We start from the raw sequence: 20,823 nt of genomic DNA on the forward strand, positions 1-20,823 counted from the left end.
TCAGGTGGACATGCAGAAAACTTAATGGATGTAATGATATACCCAACCATACCTTTTAATACTTAAGTCTTTAGTCTAAAAAGAATAATATTTATATGACTTCAGTTGAACTGGCATACAGAAGTTTTAAAAACATACAGTGTCTAAAATAACATATATGTTTAAAAACATATACAGTGTCCAGATGAAAAAACCAGCTCCATTTTTTATTATAGTACTGTGATAGTAAGCCGCCTGTATTACACAAGGAAACTATTTTATCTTCATAGCTCCACTCGCCTAACTACACAAGAATCTCTTATTTTGGGTTCAGTCTTCAAATGTCTCCCTATGCCCTGTCCTTGGATACTTGTGAACCACACTGTCTTTCTATAGTTACAGATCCCATACCTGTTTGCCCAGTCTGACCTACTGTAGTCTAAAAGGCGAGCACCTGGGATTAAACTCTACAGTGAGTTAGCTGTTGAGCTGCGTGAAGATCTTGGCTGAGTATTAGACTAGCTGAATTTTCTGGAGTATGACTTCAGAAAGCATAAATGGTTTGTGTGTTTCTGAGTACTATAATATATCTGGAAAGAGTTGAGGATGTTTGGGGAAAACCAAAAATACATAAAAAGGGAGGTAGATGAGAAATAAGTATTATCAGGCAATTGCTAGATATTTTTCAGAATGTGTTTTTCATGTCTTCTAACAAGCAGATCTGAAAGTAAGGAATTGTGCACTATATGTACACATTACGGTTTTTTCCAGCTTAAACAGTTCAATAGGTTAAAAAGTAGTTTTGTTAATATGTAAATTGTGCAGTAAGACATTCCTAATGGTTATTTTAGTTTAAAGGCTTCCTGAGGCTAAAATAAGATGTAAAACAAGATGCCATGGGTAAGATTATGATTACTACAAAATGTGCATATCTCAGTGAACATTTGCAGAGGCAGACATGATTATTTCTGTTGAAGAAAAAATAGCTGCTGTGACTGAAAATCTCCTAATAAAAATGTATTGGGAGGTAAGAGAACCAGTTCCAAGGCTTCTTTTTAAGTCTCCGTCACAAAGAATCTGTTTTACTGTGATAGCTGTCGTCCTGACAGCAAGTGACAGATTTTGCTATGGGTTTTGAGCTGTCCATTAAATATAACACCTCCATTTTTTGAATGTTTTGAGTAGCCCACTGGGTAGCTACTGGCTGAAAAGTAGGAGTCACAGTGGGAAGCTGAAGGGGAATGGGCCTCCAGAGCATTTAGTGTTTAATGGGTCTACAGCTGTAGTGAAGCAGTGTGCAGAAATAATTCTGATTAGGCTTGGTCAATCAGATGACAAAATGAGCCCTGCCCCTCCATCATTCAGCTCAAAAATTCAGAATACAACTTCTGCTTAAACCCAGTTAAACAAAACTGTTCAATCGGTTATATTTTAGCTAATTTCTTGATATAGTGTGCTGTCAATGGCAGTGGGGGAGCAAGTGGTTAAGCTACTGTATTGGTAAAACTGCCTTTTTCATCTGGGACTTCATTTTGGAAGGAATGATCAAAACCATGAAAATAGCGATTTCGAGAATTGAGCTTTTACAAAAATTAAATGTTACTAAATACAAATAATAGCTTAATATTGTGCACATCTGTGGCATGGTAAGTAGCTTTTTATTTACAGTTTCATGTCAGCTGTTGTCATCAGAATATGCAGTTGTAAATGTACATTTAAAGAGCAGTAACTTGGAATGGTAGAGGTTTTGCCTAATCAACACTGTGTTATTTGATGATAAATCTTCACATCAAAAATAAATCGCCTGTAATTGTAACTTCTATTTTTCTAAGATTTTTAGCCTTCTCAGCTCAGTCCTTTGCAGGTCTAGAAGCATGGTGCATATGTGAAGTGGGAGCTCAATTGAGATACTGTGGTTCTATTTCGGCAAGTTTAAGGGGTGAGGTGGATGCAGTCGTTACTAAACCTCACTAGCAATCTGCTTTGAAGTAGATTCTTAAGTAGAGGTTGTGCTTTTGTGAAGAAAAGCATTGTTCTAATAAACTTTGAGAATAGAATCGGTTTCAAAGGAGTAGATGAAGTTATTGTTCCAAACTAATGCTGGTGCTAATAAATGGTGACAGAATTCTTACTGCTACCTATAAAAAGGCTGCAAACCTCTTAGTTGGAAAAGTTTTAACTGGACTTAAAAAAATAAAAAAATAAATCTGAATTTGTGGCAGAACAGCCACTGTTCTGTACTAGCGTTGCCTCAAGGTAGTTCCTTGTAAAGCAAAGGTTGCCCTGAGGTTCATGTGCTATGTGAAATTGGTGGCTTTAATACTGTGGGCAAGCACATTCAACTCTTCTGTAATGTTTTCCTTTATTTCTCAGTATGTTTAATTTTTTTTTTCCTCGTACTGGAATTTCACCACTCAGCACAAATAGTAGCTTTTGCAATGATTTGGCTCTCAGACACTGTTGATGGAGACCAGAGGATTGCCCCACTGGCAAGGTATCAAGTACAATGAACATAAAGGAAAAATGAAACTAGTTAAGAGGCAAGTCACAGGTAGTTGCTTAGGGGGAAATTGTGGATACAGTAAGATCTGGATAAAAATATTCATTGATTTTACTGGCTGCATTGTTTATGTAGTGTGTTTAATGAAAAGGAACTTTTTTCCTTTTTGTTGATATAAGCCAATTACTCATAAACAAACAAATGAAAAAATACCCTTATACAGTGAACATCGTTTTACTAAAAGGTTCATGAAGCTAAGCAGATTTAGCTCTGCTTTTAAATAAATACAGGGAAATGTTTAACCCCTATTGTATGGCCACAAAGCCTGTGCTGATCACACAGAAGCTTGGGAGGGCCGCGGACAAAGCAACGGGCTGCTGGAAACGTCTCCTCTTGTACGTGCTTCTGCACGCAGTCCAGCAACAGCAGGGCTTAGCAGCAGTTTTTTGTCAGGATTACAACACGAAAGGGAGCATGTTACAAATTCTTACTTTTTGCTAACAAAAAGAAAGGAGAAAAAAAAGGGAGGGGGGGGAAGAGGACTAAGAGGACTATATACCAATATGCACAAGGTAATGGCCAATTTCCTTTTTCTATTCTGATTCTTCTCAATCACTTCCATAGTTGAGATTTGTGTACCTTAGTATTGGTTAGTTTCCCTTATTGGAATAGAGTAACATGAGGAAATGGAATTTATACCTTTGAAGAAGAGAATAAACCTATTCCGTATAACTTACTGAAACGTTTCACTTTGGTTCTAAGTCTGGGAATTGAAATCAATGCTGCTATAGTTTGTATTCATGGAGGAAGAGCATGACTTTGCAATGTGTAAAGATCAGATGAAATTTATATTCTGTTTAGATTATTATATATGTAAAATTAACGCATTGTTCTAATAGATCTCAATATTATCTAGGCTGTGCTGCTTCCCTTAGGAAATGTCTTCATGAGGATGTGTGTATGAGAAATGAAAAAAATGAACAGTTATTTTTGGTGTATTTCCAGGATATTTTATTCTATTATTACTTTGTCAGAATCCTCTGGGGTTGAGCACTACCAGAAATAAGATAGATATGACAGAAAGATGGATCACTACCCTCATCAACCAACAGGGTAGTTTCTCTCTTCTGAGGGCTCCTCATCACTCCTTAGTTCTGAAAGAAGAAATGACATGAGGGTGAATAATAGAGCTCTGCAGTACTGGATTGCATAAAACCAGGCTTAAATACACTAAATAAATTTTGTATGTTACAAAGCAAATACCTGTCCAGGTTTCCTGAAAATGTTTTGCATTAAATAACTTTCTTACAGTATTGTAAAGTAAAAGGAAACTGAATTATATCTATGTGTGTATATAGATATTAATTTTAGGAGAAAGCTGCATATCGTATCATTCTATTGCTTTGTAGGTTTACATTAAGAACATTAAAATGTCTTAACCTTTTAATGAATATTTTGAATATATTTTATATAAAACCATTTGGCCATATAGAATAAAAATGGAAATTTTGTTTTGAATTTTTTACACTTGAACTTTTTGCATAGTAATGTATTGCAATCTATGTATTTTTCATTCTACATGTTACCTCCCTGACGTCCATCAACACTATTAGTGGAAAGGTTTGTAAAGCGACAATGAAATTTTAGTTCTTTAGATTTTTAAATAAAGAAGTACACAATAAGCATAAAGTCAGGTGCGGAAAAGTAGAGTGTGCTTTACATTTGCACAATATGCAAACTCATACACAGAAAATCAGAAATTACAAGACCCCAAATACATCTAATACATTTTAAAACATGTTTAATCAAATCTATAGACTTTTTTAAACCATCTTTTTTGGCCATCTTGATTTATTTATTTTTATATTTTGTTTTAATTTGTGCTATCTAATGATTTTCCTGTAAGGGTACAAACACTCCTCTCACTTTGGAAACCAGACATCTGGTTATTAATTTACATGTTTGGACATGATCCTGGCTAGAATGAAATATATGGGACTTTACCTGTTGACTTCTGTCAGATCATGCCACCAAGCCATTCAAAGTATCCTCTTCATGCACTTAGTTTTGTGAATAAGAATTCAAACTTTTATGGCAGCTATCAGACAGCAAAAAAAAAAAAGTAAATTTGAGATTGTTTCATCTTCATTCCATCTGAGTTGAATTTTGGATGTTCTGGTGCTCTTCTGTACATGTCTCACAGAACACCTCATGGGTATGATTTTGCGGGAGTTTCAAGCTCCCTCCTGAGAGACTATCAGAGAAAATAAATAATGTCACAGCAAAAGAATCTGATCATGGACTGTAAATAGGTTAAAGCTGCAGATGTCAAGAAGAACTATAGCAAATATTTATTTTTGGAGCAGCATGTATGTAATCCAGGCATCCAAAGAGACTGATATTCTGACTATTTTTTACTCAGCAATTGAAAACCATTTGACATTAGTACAGTTTCTTTTCTCCCAATAAAACACTGAAAATTGTAATTCATTATAGTATGTCCCAAACCATATATATTATTACATAACCATGTTTCCTTCAGAAGAGTAAGGGGAACGAAGCAGTAAAGTTTTCCCTCCTTTTAATGAGTGTTAGAAGTCTGGGGAAGGTTACCTGCAGTGTGAACAGAGCTCTAGTTTTCTGCTGTATGTGAGGTCTTACACAAGCCATTCCTGGGTTTAAGATCATGCCTAACTTTTAAACATAGCCCTTGATGCTACAGCTGTGTTTTACTGATAACAGCAATACAGGGACAAATTTCTGTCATCAAGGTAGGCTAGTTCGCAGCGGCTGGTCTGCCTCTATGTTTTAATGTTTTAGAAAATTAGTCTCTTCTTATAAAGTAGACTGGCCATAATCTGAGTTTCATCAGAGTACTGTGGTGTTCCTGCAGCTCTAATATGCAGCTAGTGTTTTTAGTTCAGAGTATCTGAAATAGTGAGTACTGTGTTGCAGCCTATCAAAGATAGGATTTTGCAGCCTAGTGCTCTAGGTCCATGGCATGTGCTCCATCCAGAGTGTCACATGGAGGCAGGAGGTGGAGTTGTGCAACTGAGGATGCAGTGCCTTTGTATGGGAGAATTGTGTGACTGTCTAGAGCGGAGAATCCAAATTTATGTAGTCTTACCCGTACTGCCCTTTGGAAGGGGCCCTTGTGCTGTAGTATTCTCCAGACCGTGCTCTGGTTTTGTCTTGGAAGCAGTGAGTTGGTGGACTGAACCAGGCAGGAGGCAGGGTAGATGTAGCCATTACCTTTATATAATGGAATATGTGTGATCGTTGTCATACTTGAGTGTTTTGGTCAATTAGGAGTTGCATGCATGTAGCAATTCTGAATGCAAGTTCTGCGTTGACTTTGGCTCATTGAGGTCCTGTTGGTTTGCAGGCAGCTGTTCCAGCCGACTGTAGAAGCAGGGGGTAGGAAGGGATTTGAGTGCCTGAATAAAGATGAAGGCAATGAAGTGAATTACTGAAGTGAATTTCATCCCAGTGAAATAAAGTATATATGCCAAACTCCCAAAGTTACAATGACAATGAATTATTTCCAGTGCTTGATTACTTAAGAGCAACAAGTTGATTGGAAAGAGCATGATAAAGAGCTCTTCTTACTGGAAGAAACGGCTACAAGAAAGCTCGGGTCAACAGTTAGGGTTTTGCCAGTTGGCAGACCAATTGAACAATAAAAAGGCTTTTAAAAGTATACTGAAAGAAACTGTACAATTATGTTATCAGTTTGATGGGAAATTAAACTGATCTTACTGTATCATTGTTGTAAGTTGAGATTTTTGTAGTCTCTGCTGTTTTACCTTACAAAATAGTGGTAATCTACAATTATGAGTAAATGATGAACTTTTGTCTCTAGGAAAGTAATTATGCTTTTGTGTATAGTATATAGAATAACAGGTGCTGCAGTAATGCTAATCTGTTGCTATTAGCTTCACTTCATCCCCAGTTCACTGAAATAAGGACTACATGCAGTGGCAAGCATAGCTGAGTTTGCAGATGACCAACATGTACTATAACATTAAAAGACTGTAAGGGGAATCCTTAGTTAGAAATTTTTTGAAGCTTACTTTCAAAATTCATAATCCTACTTGCATCTTGCTCATTTGAAAGTTCAACTCCACAGATGCATTACCATGGAAAAAAAAGCAATCTTATCCTCAACAAAACTTTGAATCTGTTTAAAATGTTCAAGTAACAAAGAATAAGAAGCGAGGAACTGGGTGCATAATTCTTGTAAATAAATGAAGAAGGTAGCAGCTGAATTCAAAACAAACTCTCCTGCTCTTTCGTCTTTCTTTGTATGGTGTTTTCAGTTGCGGGGGTTGAAGGGTGTGTGGAGGGGAGGGGGTTGTCTGTCTCATCCCTCAATTAGAATTTAGGATATTCTCCTAAAAAGTGGGAGATCAGACAGTTTACAAATTGACTGTAACCTCACATCTCTGTCTTTCTGGGCAAGTGCTGTGACCAAAGACTTTTCCTGCAGTAAAGGCTTGCTGTCAGCTAGTGTGACCTCTTCCAGTCTTTTCAGAAGCTTGGACATCTCTATCCCAAAGAGCACTGATGTAGTGTTTGGTCCTGAGCAGACAGAAGTACCTGGTGGGCCTTAAGTTAGGTTACTGAACTTTGAAAGATCTGGTTAGGCTTCCCTACTAGCTTGTTCAAGCTTTGTGAAGCACTGACTGTTTTTCACTGATGATGGAGCAAACCTGGATAACTATAGGGGCAGTCTGGTCTGATCTGATGTGACCAGCTATGTTATTTTGGAGACCTAAATGCAAAATATGATTTTGAAACCTAGGGAGCTTCTTTTGTTCTTAATCCCTCTTATTTTTTCTTCATACATATATAAATCAATTCCTATTAAAATACCATTCCACTTGACTCAACTGGATTTAGCACTACAGCTATATAAAGACGTATCTGATGTATTTGTTGTAGTTTTAACAGTGAAGGTAATTATTGGCCTCTGTAAACATTTCAGGTTGTATATTATTTTTTCAGGCAAGGCAGTAACATAAATACCTGTCATACAGCTGATAAGAAAGAAGGAAAAGTAAAGAGATAGCCCATCTTGCTCTGAAGCTATTTGTATAAAGGTAAGATGATTTTATTCCCTCTAAATTTTAGTCCCCCATGTTAACTGGGGGGGGGGGGGGGGAAGCTGAATTTCTCTGTTAAGTTTCTATCTTTCTATTCAGTTTCTTTTAAGTACTATCAGGCTAGTCATATAATGTGTTCTGTGTTTACCTGTATTTCCAGGTTTGTCTGAGTTAACAGTTTGTGATTAATATAATTTTTAAAATGTCAGCTCAGCTTTTAACTAAAGGGCTCATATCAAATGTTAACTGGAAAAGCAGCTAAAAGTATTTCAAAGCTTCGCATAATTGAAGGTAGGCTTAATCATCTCTGATGTTCCTTGCTGGAGAGAACAGATGTCGGGACAAGTCAACTAGTAAAAAAGTGAGTCTACAAAAATAGACTTAGAAGGAACTCAAGATATTTTTGTACCAAAAAAATAGAAGTTGTTGTTTTTCTAGTATAGACCACAGATTTGGTGATGGGGACATTCTGAATTCTTTATTCTCATGGTTTAGGTCCTAAGGTTAAATGCCTGTTTTGGAAGTTTTGAAGTAAGCTTTGATTTTTTTTTGTTTCAATCCTCCCCCAACTCCTCCTTGCTCTTTTATATTTGAATTGCATAAATCTTTCAGCATAAGAACAGAGATAGCCTTACTTGAAGTCAGTAGTAGCTGCTGAATAGTCATCTGTGTTTTAATATCTGATTTTTTTAAAATGAAAAATCTGATTTGGGGGTCTTGAATACAGTATTGTACACAGTCTACTAGAACAGACCTTTTCTATCTTTTATAGTGCGTAGGCGTGGATAGCTGCACAGTGTTTTATCCCTCATTTATGTGTTCAAACAGACAGAACATCTGAAAGCATCAATAATATGCTTAAAACAGAGAAGGGATGAGATGGGCACTGAAATGTTTTGATTTTTTTAATTATGTGTCGGCGGTGTTGCTAAAAGTAACGTTTAGTGCATCTTATCCCTGCAATGAAGATTTATTTTTTTTTAATCTTTCAGGGATCTCTTCTGAAACGGTTCTTGTGTTAGTCACTCAAGAGTTAAATGTAGCTTTGGATAAAGAGGACTGTTACTGTAAGGTTTTCAAACTAGACTGCTCTGAAAAAAAGATAACCATTGAAGACTCTGAAAGGCCCTTTGGATGGTAACCAAGTTAAGGAAGCTCAGAAGTTCTTTGGCTTTGCTGCTGGCTGCTCTCGCTCACCAGGATCCTGGCACCCTATCACTGTGCCCTCATTGCCTCCATAGCTCCAGTTCTCCTGTTAGGGAATGCCACCATACAATAGGTCCCCTGGGGCTACTTGGATGAGTGACAACCAGCCAGCTCCAAAGTGACAAGTGTTTGAATGTCTAATTGGGTCAGTGCACAGGTGCCTGCTCCTCATGAGTGAGATGTTCTAGCTTCTCTCTGTGACGTTCTCTTGATTCCTCTCATTTTTCCTACAGCTGTAAAACAAAACTGTCAATACACTGATGCGAGAGAACAGTCATTGTGAAAGGAGAAGGATGATTTCCCATTAGCCTGTTTTGGTTAAACTAGCTTTACCGCTTGAGTTCTGGCTGGAGAGGGGGCAAAGAAGTCCATTAAAGTAGTGGATGTTTGCTGATACAAATGGACATTGTAATAGACAATAAAGTGATTTGACTGGTGAAAACAAATACATTGTCTTAATCTCTACGTTAGGTAGTTTTCATACTGGTTAGACCTAGAGGTTTGGGTGTCAGGAAATGTGTGGGAGAGAAAAAGAATTTGTTTTGTTGTACCTGTACAATGAGGCTTTTCCTAAGTCTAATAAACAACTGACCTTCATGAAATGCAGTCAGATACAGGCAATTGATGTGCAAAGGAACTATTTTATCATATTGAAGGCTTGGTCTGTGCTGAGAAAACAGCTGACGTTAAGTCCATGGCCCATATTACTCAGATGTAGTTGCTCTGCTTTTGTATCTTCCTCAAAGAACCATAGAATACCTGGGGTTGGAAAGAGTGCCTGGAGATCGTCTAGTCCAACGCCCCCCCCCGATCAAAGCAGGGTCAACTAGAGCAGCTTGCTGTTTGGACAACCGGTTCAAGTGCTGGACCACTCTTACAGTAGAAAAGTGCTTTCTTTTGTTCAGATGGAATTTCATCTGCTGTAATTTGTGCCCATTGCCTCTTGCTGTGTCATGGGGCACCACTGAGAAGTGTTGTTTACCCCTGCCCCTATCAGGTATTTATACACATAGATAAGATCTCCCTGAGCCTTCTCTTCTCCAGACTACAGTCCCAGCTCTTTCAGTCTCACCACATATGTCAGATGCTCCAATCCCTTAATCGTCTTTGCAGTCCTTCACTGGACTCACTCTAGGATGCTGATGCTTGTACTGGGGAGCCCACAAGTGGACACAGCACTCCAGACATGTCTCACCAGTGCTGAGTAGAGGGGAAGGATCATCTCCCTTGACCTGCTGGCAATGTTTTTCCTAATGCAGCCCAAGATGCCATTGACCTTGCTTGTTGCAAGGGTACACTGCTGGCTCATGGTCTCCTTGAAGTCCGCCAGGACCCCCAGGTACTTTTCTGCTGCTTTCCAGCTGGTCATCCCCCATCCTGTACTAGTGCCTGAGGTTATTCCTCCCTAGGTGCAGGACTTTGTATTTTCTTTTGCTGAACTTCATGAGATTCCTGTTGGCTTATTACTCAGCTTCTCAAGGTCCTTCTGAATGCCAGCGCAACCAGCTGGTGTATCAGCCACTCCTCCCAGTTTGTTTCATCAGCAAACTTGCTGAGGGTGCATTCTGTCCCATCATCCAGGTCATTAATGGTTAAATGGTAGTGGTCCCAGTATTGATCCCTAGGATACACCAGCAGTGACTGTCCAGCAGCTGGACTCCATGCTGATCACAACCCTTTGAGTCTGGCAGTTCAGCCAGATTTCAGCCCATCTCACTGTCCATTTCTGTAGCCTGTACTTCATCAGTTTGTCTATGGGGATTTTAGGGGAGACAGTGTCAAAAGCCTTGCAAAAGTCAAGATAAACAACATCTGCTGCTCTCCTGTCATCCACTGAGCCAGCCATTAGCTGATCTGTTCTGCTCAAAGTGTCTCAGTCCCAGCAGGTGCTAATGGCAAGGTTGCTCATGAAATGAGTGTCTCCTCAGTTCAGTGTTTTAGAACAGTATTTTCAGTTTTGTTTTGGCTGACTTGCATGTGTGTTTCTAAACTAATGCTTTTTAAATGTGAATGTTTATATCAATGTTTATATTTTTAAAAGTGTGAAGAGTAGTCATTTAAACATTGTCAAGTTTGAAAGTATTCTAAGTGGTATGAAGTCAGCAACATAGCTATTGACAGCATTGTTTATATAGCAACTGTTTATGTTCCTATCTTGCTTTCCTTATTAATAAAAAGACCTACTGACAGAGGTGGAAAAAAAAAAAAGACAAAAAAAAGGTTTCACACCATGTCTTACAGCTGTTTGCTGTAAGATAAACAGACTGAAGAAAGAAAACTTTTAATTGGTAAGAATCAGAGGAATTATTTATAGTAGTAACAGAAGTACGATTTTTCAAATTTACATTATTTCTTGTAAAACTTTTATTGTGAAAAATGTCCTTGTTCTAACAGGACTCGCATATCATCTAGTTTCTAAAATTTAACTTGATAGGAGAAATCATCTGGAAAAGAGAAGCATATTTAATGAATAGTTTCTTCACATCATTAAAGAGAGGATGAAAAGGTTTTCTTATTCAAGAATGTAAAGGTAAGTATTTTTAAATGACAGAAATTCCCTCTAGATATCAGAGACAATTTTAATGGATTGGAAAATGGAAGGCTATAGAAAGGGAACACTGCTAGTTTTGTTTGTGGAAAAGCATGAATTTATTTGTGTTAAAAATACATCCCAAAGCTTTTATTTAGTGATAATAAACTGATGTGTTTCATAAATTCAGTTACAGCTAAACAGAGTTTTAAACAGAAGTAGTTGTAACTTATTTAGGGATCTTAGCCACTCTGTTTCTACTAAAGCCTGCCTAAATGTAGTAAGCGTATAGTTTCTAGGATAATTGTAGTGTTTTTATAAAATGTTAAGTTTTGCCCAGTTTCTTTTCTCACTTTACAATCTCTGATTTCCTCATATGTAAATTGGTTAAATTAAATGGACCTCTTTCTTCAGATGTTCCTTATTTAGGTCTCTTGCAATGTGTTTTTTCAATATGTTAAAAAAGGACAGCATGTAGTGAAAATATGAAAATCCAGTTATGGATGAATAGAGTGTTTTCACAAGAACTTTTGGTCATGACTTAGGAATATCACTTTAATACTACATGTATTATTGCAAATTTGAGTCAGTTCCTGCAGTAATCATGAATACAACTACAGATGCCACAAATAAACATTTTATAACTTTTTATTAATGTAATGTTAAAAGGGGAGGGAAGGTAAAGAAAGAAAGGAAAATAAACATTAAACCTTTTTTAAAAAAAATTTTTTTCTCTGTCTTTGAAAGCTTTCTGAGCTTTCAGCTTCTTGCAAGAGAAGCAATAGTGAAAGATCGTGGGAATATATTTGAGTGCCCTGTTTTTGTTCCTTTCTGTTTATGCATTCACTAATATCCCATTAAGACTGTGAAACATAGAAGGCAGCAACCACAAATATTAAGACATAGATTTATTCTACCTCATTTTAGGTGCTTGGATACCTCAGTTAATTTAACAGCATAGTTGTTTAATCAATGGGAATTGATCCAGTTAAAGAGGAACAAAATTTTTGATAGGCAATTTTAATTATTTTTTTAATTTACCTCATCTGCCTATCTGTATGTCTACTCAAACGTGTGCAAGCACAAAAAGAGTGGTGCGTAAGTGCTAACAAGGAGCAGGGAAGGCGGTAATAAGTAGAAATGAGGGAGAATAGGAGGTCAGTGAGCTGCTGCAGAAACATTTGTTTGTGGAACTTCAGCCTATGAATTTCACTGCTTCTTTCAGCTGGTCTTTTTTTGCAATTCTCTTAATCAAGTTAGAATTATTATTCCTCCTTTGAAAATGTTGTTGTACTCATTCTCACTATTTTTGTCCATTTTTAAATATATTGCTGCTAGTATAACGTGGGCAGCTTTAGGAGAAATATTTTGTTACTGTTTCTTCTTGATATTGAAACTCAAAAAATTTAAAACTCTCAGTAAAGATCTTTGAAAATCAAGTTAACATACCTTGCTGTTACCATCCAGAATTCTTTTATCAGAATAAAGTACTTATATGCACCATTAAAATACCTTTTCAGTTAGCTATGTTTATTTCCAAATGTTTTAACTCTTGTAACAAAATGCATGCTTACAGGATCACAAAAGGGTTGAGGTTGGAACGGACCTCTGGAGGTCATCTGGTCCAACCCTCTGCTCAGGCAGGGCTACCTAGAGCCCATTGCCCTGGACCATGTCCAGATGGCTTTTGAATATCTCCAAGAGTGGAGACTCCACAGCCTCTCTGGGCAACCTGTGCCAGTGCTCGGTCACCCTCACAGTACAAAAATGTTTCCTGATGTTTGGAGGGAACCTCCTGTGTTTCAGTTTGTGTCTGAGTTCTCTCAGTATGCCCAAATGATCTCAAAGCTTTGCTTTCCGGAGATGCATGACTGCACCTTTTCTGTCTTTCACTCTTTTAGGAATGCTTGTAGTTCAAGAGTTTTCTTTAAAAATATTATGCTGTTGAGTGTACAAACTGGGAAAGAAAACCACATACTGGATGTTCTTTTCAAATACTTGCACCAACTCCAGTAGTAGGAAAGCTTTCCTGAGCTGGGAAACACTTCACTACTCAAAACTTACTTGAAACTTGGGAAGTACCCATTTTCTGGATCAGTAAGAGGAGCGATTTAAAGTATTTTAAACATTGGTGGAGTCAGTTATGTACTTTTACATTGGTACAATCAAACATCTTCTGTTACAAGTCTGTCGCTAGATAGAAGTAGAACCGAAAGCCAAGCCAAGACACTCCCTTTAACACAAATGCTATTTTCTTATTTTAGTTCCAAGTTTCCCAATGGTTTACAGTACTCCCTGTAGCCGATTCTGCTTTAATTACAGAACAACTACGAGATTCTATCTAGTTTTCTCCCACTTAATACATTAACACCAGCTTGTGCATATGTTTGTTTTATAAAGAAGCATGGAGGGGGGATAGGGGAGAGGTAGTGAACCAGTAAAGGTTACCATAAACTACTTTTACAAATCTGACAGAATAAAGCAAATGCTTAAGTTGACCAATATTAAACAAAATTTTTAAGCTCCAGCTGAAGAATTTTTTTTACGTGAGTGGACACAACTTGCAGTTGTGACCTAAGTTGTCCTGAAGTTTGAAAGATGGTAAAGTTTATGTAGTTTTACAAAGAACTCTCCCCCCATAAAATGCCTGAGTGGAAGCTTAGGTGAAACTTACACGCATGCTTTTACTTATTTCAGCTACTCTGTATGGCAAATACATAATTTGATTTTTAAAGACTCTTCAAGCTATACAGTTAGTAGAATAATAAAATAAGGTCTGCTGTGAGCCTGGAAGGCATCCAGTCCAGCTTCCTGTTCAAAGCAAGGCACACATTAGAGTCAGAGCAGATTATTCAGGGCTTTTTCCCATTCAGTTTTAAAAATCTCCAAGGGTAGAGATTCTATGGCTTCCCTGGGCAATTTAGTATGTCCTTAACTGCTCTCCTTGGAGAATTTTTCATTTAAGTCTGATTGAACTTTTCCTTGCTCTAACTTGCTCTAATGACTACTTACTGCCTCTTGGCTTTTTGTAGTGCACCTTGAAGAAGCCTGGCTGTGTGTTTTCTGCAACCCCCCTTCTGCTGTGATTTTAGGAATTGGTATTAGGAATGTACAAAAGCCGTAGCACCACCTTGACTCAATACTTTATAAAATATTAAGATACTGGTGGGAAGCATTATACTTACTTGGTTAAAGTCTAATTTCACTAAATATTTTATGGAGCATGTTAACATGAGAAATGAGCAAAGGAACATAGTACTGAGAAAGACTGCAGCATTCTGCTGAAGCCTTTTGTAATGAAATCCCAGAATACATCCTTTTTCTCTGGATCTGTCATGTGGAATTCTGACTTGGAAATGCGAAATTTTTTATAGAATGATCTGCCAGCATGTAAGCTCATGCTCACATATTTAGGAGTATGTAGTAATAAATGAAGAAACTGAAACAAAGGACATAATCACGATTTCTGAAAAACTTGTGATACTGTATGACGCAAAAGATGAGCTTACAAAATCAGTTAGGAAAAGACCACTGGAATGGATTACAGCAAGATATAAAGGACAAAGTTCAACATGGAGAGGGACAAGTTGGTTTAAGTCACAATTTTTTTATTACTGTCTGTAATAAAAGAAAAGATGCAGTTTCTTGGTTTTATTATAAATTTATAGAAGATTTAGTAAATGTAATGAACAGACATACTATTACAGGATGATCTGGACAGATTTATGCATCCATAAAATATAATGGATGTAATAAAGGCAGCAAATGTGCATTTTAATATCTGGAGGACTTCAGCCTTTGTTGAAGGCTGATGTCCTTTTGCAGAGGAGCATAGATAACCCTTAATTGTCTGAATATTTTTCTAGTGTTTTGCAACAGGAGTGTATTATGTCTAAATGCATATGAATATTTAAGTGACTGATAGAGTGTAACATTTCATTTTAATTTTGTACTATTTGTTTCAAGAAAATGATATTCTAAATCTTTAAGACAGCAGAATCATTTGTGTGTTATTGATTGAGCTACATGTTAATCTCTGAAACAAGATGTTCATGTTATCAGTGATATAAATTGGTAGTACATGAAGAGGTATCTGGAATGTATGGATTTATTTTGAAGAAGTTGGGGATGTAATGGGCTAACAAATCTAGATCTGTGCTTAAGATAGAATAAAGGCAACTAGTGGGTTGTAACTAACTTCTCCCTTCCCCTTTGACCCCCCCCCCCCCCCCCCCCCAAAATCATGCTGTCAATAGTTCCCCTATATTAGAAGCACATAGTAACACCAGGGGAAGGCACCAAATGCATGGAAGGTCATTTACTGCTGAAAATAATAGTAATTGCTCCATTGAGTGGCCTTTAATCATTACTTTGCTACAGTCTTCAAATCTTGAACAATAATTTGCTGTGCTATCTCTAGGAAAAAATAGCAGTCCACTCACTAGGTCTGAATTGCTTGTGTTTTCTGAGCCTTGCTTGCTTCTGACTAAACTGAAGATAACTTTCTGAAGCTTACAGAAGTGTTAAGAGTAGCAAGGTGGAAGCTGTATTTATTCCTCATGCTCTGCACTGCTCCCAACAGTACTGTATGTACAGTACCTGACTTAATTCCTATCTACCCCTGCTGTCTTCAGAGGAGGATAAAGCTTATGCCTGATCTCAGGATGGTTGTCCATGTGGCTCTTTTTTCCTTTGGTTAAGGAATCTGGCCTGTTTGCAATTAAGAGGCTCAGCAGGCACAGAAAAGAAGCAGCTGTAGTATCTCTTGCTCCTTTTTGTGATCAGAAGGAGCACTGGTGGTGTACACTAACTCCTCCTCTGCTGCATGTATCACATGTGCCTCTGCAAGCAGGTCAGATCAAACTTTAACATGGCATTTGAGCTTTACTAGGGTTTTCACAATTTAGTCTACTCTCTGAAATATGATTTGCAAAACAAAATGAGAAATTTGGTCCCAGCAATGCAGATACTGTCTGTGAATGGAAAGTTGGACAGGTAACTAATGTGCAGTGCTTTGCTGCAGGAAGGTATACGAGCTGGTTGTTGTTTTGTATGTGTGTCCTCTGACCAGTAATCTCAGCCCTTTCCTTCATTGCTCCTTCTGGTAGAAAACTGATTTTTCTATTTCCAGATTTTCAGTTCATGGGTTCCTTTCTCTCCTTGTAGTCTCTCAAATGTCTGCATTATTTGCAGTAGATAGTTTTCTTTCCCTCATTGGAAGCCTCGCCCAAGACGTTCTTGGGGCTTTTTATCTCTTGCTACCCCATCGTGCTTCATATGATAATGCAAGACTCTGAGGATACATAGGAAAGGAAACTAATCAGAGGTGCTTATCAATTGAAGGTTAAGATGAAAAATAAGTCTAGCAGCAGACCACAGACTTTTTTCTAATATACAGGTGCCAGCTTTTTTTTTTTTTAATGAAATACTCATTCTTAGTTCTTTGCATTTCTTGAGATACGAAATGAGATTTCTAAAATACATTTTTTAAAATATTCAATGTTGTTCATTTTTAACCCATGCTATATATTACATATGAGTTCTGGTATAGTATGTAGACCTGTAGATTTCAGATAAACAAGAATTGGCAATGTGTTCAATGTATATGGTTCTGTTTTCCACTCAAGACAAGTCTTACACAGAGATTCTTCTGTAATGAACGTTATGCCTGCAAGGGAGGGATAGATGCCAAATGTTTTTCCTGCAAGAAAATTTGCAGATTTTTTTAAATACCTTTTGCTGTGAACAGCACGCTTTTCACTTTGCATGTGTGTGTGAGAGAGTTATGTAATCTTGAAACCACAATATTTCTGTGAATGTAAGATAGTTTCTCCCTTCTGAGTACCACTGGAAGATCGAAAAACCAATCAATAATGGATCAGAAGACCTCCCTGACTTTCATGTTCTTTCTGTGTCTCTCTTTCCGTCTCTCTTTTTCTTCCTGACTGTCTTTACCAGACATAAGAGGTGCTTCTTGCTTTTGTAGGCCTATAAAGTGTCCTTTGGGTCAACAGATGCTGTACATGTTTGATAATTCTCAGTGGATATCAGCCTGTCCTATTCCTGAAATGAGACCATTTCTGAACCATTTTTTAATCTCGTTTGACCTTGGATATATACTTCCAATTCTCATCAATTTCACATCATCAGACATGATCAAAAGCCTACCAAAGCTTCCACCCTTTCACCCCTAATTAGTCTGCATCTGTTTTACTCAAGAGATTTTTCAGGCAGGTTCAACAGGACACAGGAGACCTCGCCAACTTTGTAGGCAATACTTCGACTCTGGCATTGAGGCATTCATAGTAACCAGAAAATATTGAGTAGTTCCTCAAAAAAAAGGTACATGCTCTGTTAGGATATTATTATGAGAGAGGTACAGAGATAAATTTAGAGAAGACAAGGCCAAAGATGGTAATGAAGGGACTATATTTTTCTGCACAAAGAATGTTTTTCTTTTTTTTCAGAGATATTAACTGAGGTTAAAACATAGAAACCATGTAAGAAAACCAATTCTTTAAATTAACACTTCTTGGAGGATAACTAAAACACATGACTTCCAAACTTAAGTTGCATTGCTTAGTTTTACTCTCAGAAACTCAAGCAGACCCTGTACAGAATCCCAGGACTAAAAGCAGATGTGCCCTTATGGGCCATCTGGTCATGTAACTATTAAATTAGGGTGAGTCTGCTTCTGGGTGGAAGACTAAGTGAGAATTGGTAAGAATTTGAACTTTAAAATAAAAGTTAAAATACAATTAAATCCAGTTGGGTTTGGTTTGGGTTTTTGTGTTCATTTTTTGTTTGGTTGGTTTTTTTTAAATGCAGCTTTCAATAGTGTCATAACTTTTAAGGTAAATGATACTTTTTTTCCAGACTGTGACTTAAGAACCCCCTTCTTGATCTCTGTTCTCCTTCTTTATCCTACAAGTGTACATATATTTCAGTATTTTAAAAAATTATAAAGAATTTAGATACAAAGATGTGGGAAATAGTTACACAGATTGGAGCTTCCAAAATATTCTTAATTTCTGTTGTTTCTCTTAAATAATTTACACTCTTTAAAAATCTTTTAATGTCTGCTGCTCATCTATTGCTGTGGTTTTTTTCTGTGTTTTTCTAGCTGCTGTGTTGCTAGGACATGGTCAAGTAGATGGAAAGGTTACAAAGCACTGAATGGGAGAAGCTTGTCAATGAAGTGCGAGAAACAGTAAAAATAAATTGTATGAAGATCCTGAAATAAAATATAAGAAATAATAACTGAGCTATTGAAATAATATCTTTAGTATGAATTTGCATGCAAAAAGCTTATCTTTAATTAAAAATTACAGTTAAGGTTAGACCTTCATGATAATGTATTCTAACACCCTTAACAGGCCTGAGTATCTAGTGTTTACAAATCTTGATTTTTCTGAATTGACAATTTAAAAAGCATTCACTAAAATATTCATAATAAAATGTGCCATGAGGGATTAACAGTCTGTATTCTAGCATAAACAATTTTTTTGCAAAATAGTTGTTTCCAAACAACAAAAAAAAAATAGATTATTCGTACTATGCTAGGCATTACTGCAGTTCAGTGTCACCTCAATTTAAGTTTTCCTGACAGATAACAGATTTTTGAGCTGCATTAGGTACATAGTTTACAGTATTGTGAAATTATGTCAGCACTTCTAGGATTTTTCCTACAGTTACTTGGAATTTTCTTTAAAAATAAATTACTCCATTTTAATCTTCACATTTCCTGTCTTGCAAGAATTTTGAGTCCTTTTGCTTTATTATGGAAAATTATGTATTTTGAGAAAGTTTGAAACTGAAAATCTAAAATTGTGTCAGTTACTAAAAAAATATTTTAGTAACTTAATGCTCCTCTCCACTGTATTTCTTATGTTGTTTCATCATTTGAACCTTGCCAACTTGAAATAAGTAGTCAACCTGGAGGACCTGCCAAGAATGAAAGAACCGTGTAAGAGAATTTAAATAACTGAAGAAGTTTAAATTGTCTGAGAAACATATTTTTGAATATGAAACATTGTCAAATTTGAGTTGTAGTACTTACGTAGCTAGATCCACTAATTATCTGAATAAATGTCCCAGTTCTCAAAAGCATTGCTCCAGTGTAACTTCAGATTGTGTTTGGTAAGAGCAGCTATCTCCTCTACATGACTGTACTTACCTAAGTGAACTTTGTCCAAAAATTGATTTTTATGGCTGGAGGCCTGTAGAGTAACTGCCCTCCTCACTGACTGTAGAAAGATGTATTAAGTATTGCAGGCTGTTCCCTCTGGAGTTTCTCAGGGCTGGTCTACAACTTGAAAGTTTTGTTGCCAATTTACAGGACAATTGAATTCTCAGGAAGTACTGTGAAGGAGAATAGATGTTTGGCTAGCAGGTATGGATGTTTTCCAGCTAGAGAAAAGATAAAAATGTTGCAAGGAGGATTTAAAGCCTGTAGGTATTTGTTAAATAACCTGCTACTGACTGTCATATCGTCCTGCTAGTTTAAGTTTGTTCAGACAAATTTCTCCAGTCTTTTACATGAAATGGTAGTTCTTAGGCCACATGGGCTTTGAAGGTATTAAAGCTCCTTCATATCCAGAACAGGAGACCGCAGAAGGACAGCATGCTTCTACCTGTTAATGTCCGTCAAGAAGTTGTAAACCTCATGAGATAGAGCTGTGTCTTAAATGGTCATATGGAGTAACATGGAGCAACCATTCCTCCAAATTAGTCACATACTTAAAGGCCAGTCTTAGTTGCCTTGGACTGTTTGCAAGAGCACTGGAGAATCAGACAACTTCAGTTCATGCAAAGTAAATGGATTAAGTATCTTACAGTATATTTTAACATTTTTTCCACTATACTTCTCCATGTCTCCTTGATTCAGCTAGCACAATATTTGCTGTTGAAAGAGTAAATACAGTATTTTGTTCTTTTGGGGACTTTGGGATGTTTACTAGAGCAATGAGATGGCTGAGGAATGTGGAAAAGCATAAGCGTTTTAGATGCAGCACTTCTGATCCTTGGTTAGCGAAATGTTGATGAATTCAAGTAGCTGATAGAAAACACTGGAAAGTCACAAAATATTCCTGCAGCTTGCAGATGTTAAAAGTGGTTGTGGGATTTAATGGAAACCATAAAAGAGTTATTTTTCTACGTTAACAATTGAATCTTGTTTCTTTCCTTACACAGTTCCCCCAAAACAGTATCTGGTGTGAAATATAATTGTGATTCTCAATGTTTTCTTGTGTATGCTGCTGTCAGTGTTTAGCTTACTTTACAAGTAAGCTTTTTAAGCTGAAGTTTTGTAAAATCAATTTGCTCACTATAGAAGTATACTTTGTTTAGTTGAAAACTAACACAAGTTTAGAAAAGCTGATGGGCATTTTGACTCATTTTTTTGGCACTGATGCAGAAAAATGTTCAGTAACTCATGCTTAAACTATACGGAAACTGGATCCACACCTGTTCTTTTTAAAACCAAGCTAGTCCTTTCAAGGTGT

General features: G+C 36.9%; 1 protein-coding gene across 24 annotated transcripts in view; it reads left to right on the forward strand.

Annotated features, from left to right (window-relative positions):
* Positions 1-20,823, forward strand: part of NRCAM (neuronal cell adhesion molecule) — a 165,720-nt gene that overhangs the window by 47,023 nt on the left and 97,874 nt on the right. For 22 of the 24 annotated variants that reach the window (XM_075744408.1, XM_075744416.1, XM_075744379.1 and 19 more), the window contains exon 2: positions 7,487-7,581. The exons of the other annotated variants lie outside the window; for them this stretch is intronic. The gene's annotated coding sequence lies outside the window, so the exon portion shown is untranslated. The remainder of the gene's footprint in view (positions 1-7,486; positions 7,582-20,823) is intronic. 24 annotated transcript variants of the gene reach the window in all.

This window comes from Balearica regulorum, chromosome 1, assembly GCF_011004875.1.
Source record: "Balearica regulorum gibbericeps isolate bBalReg1 chromosome 1, bBalReg1.pri, whole genome shotgun sequence".
Taxonomy (NCBI): Eukaryota; Metazoa; Chordata; class Aves; order Gruiformes; family Gruidae; genus Balearica; species Balearica regulorum.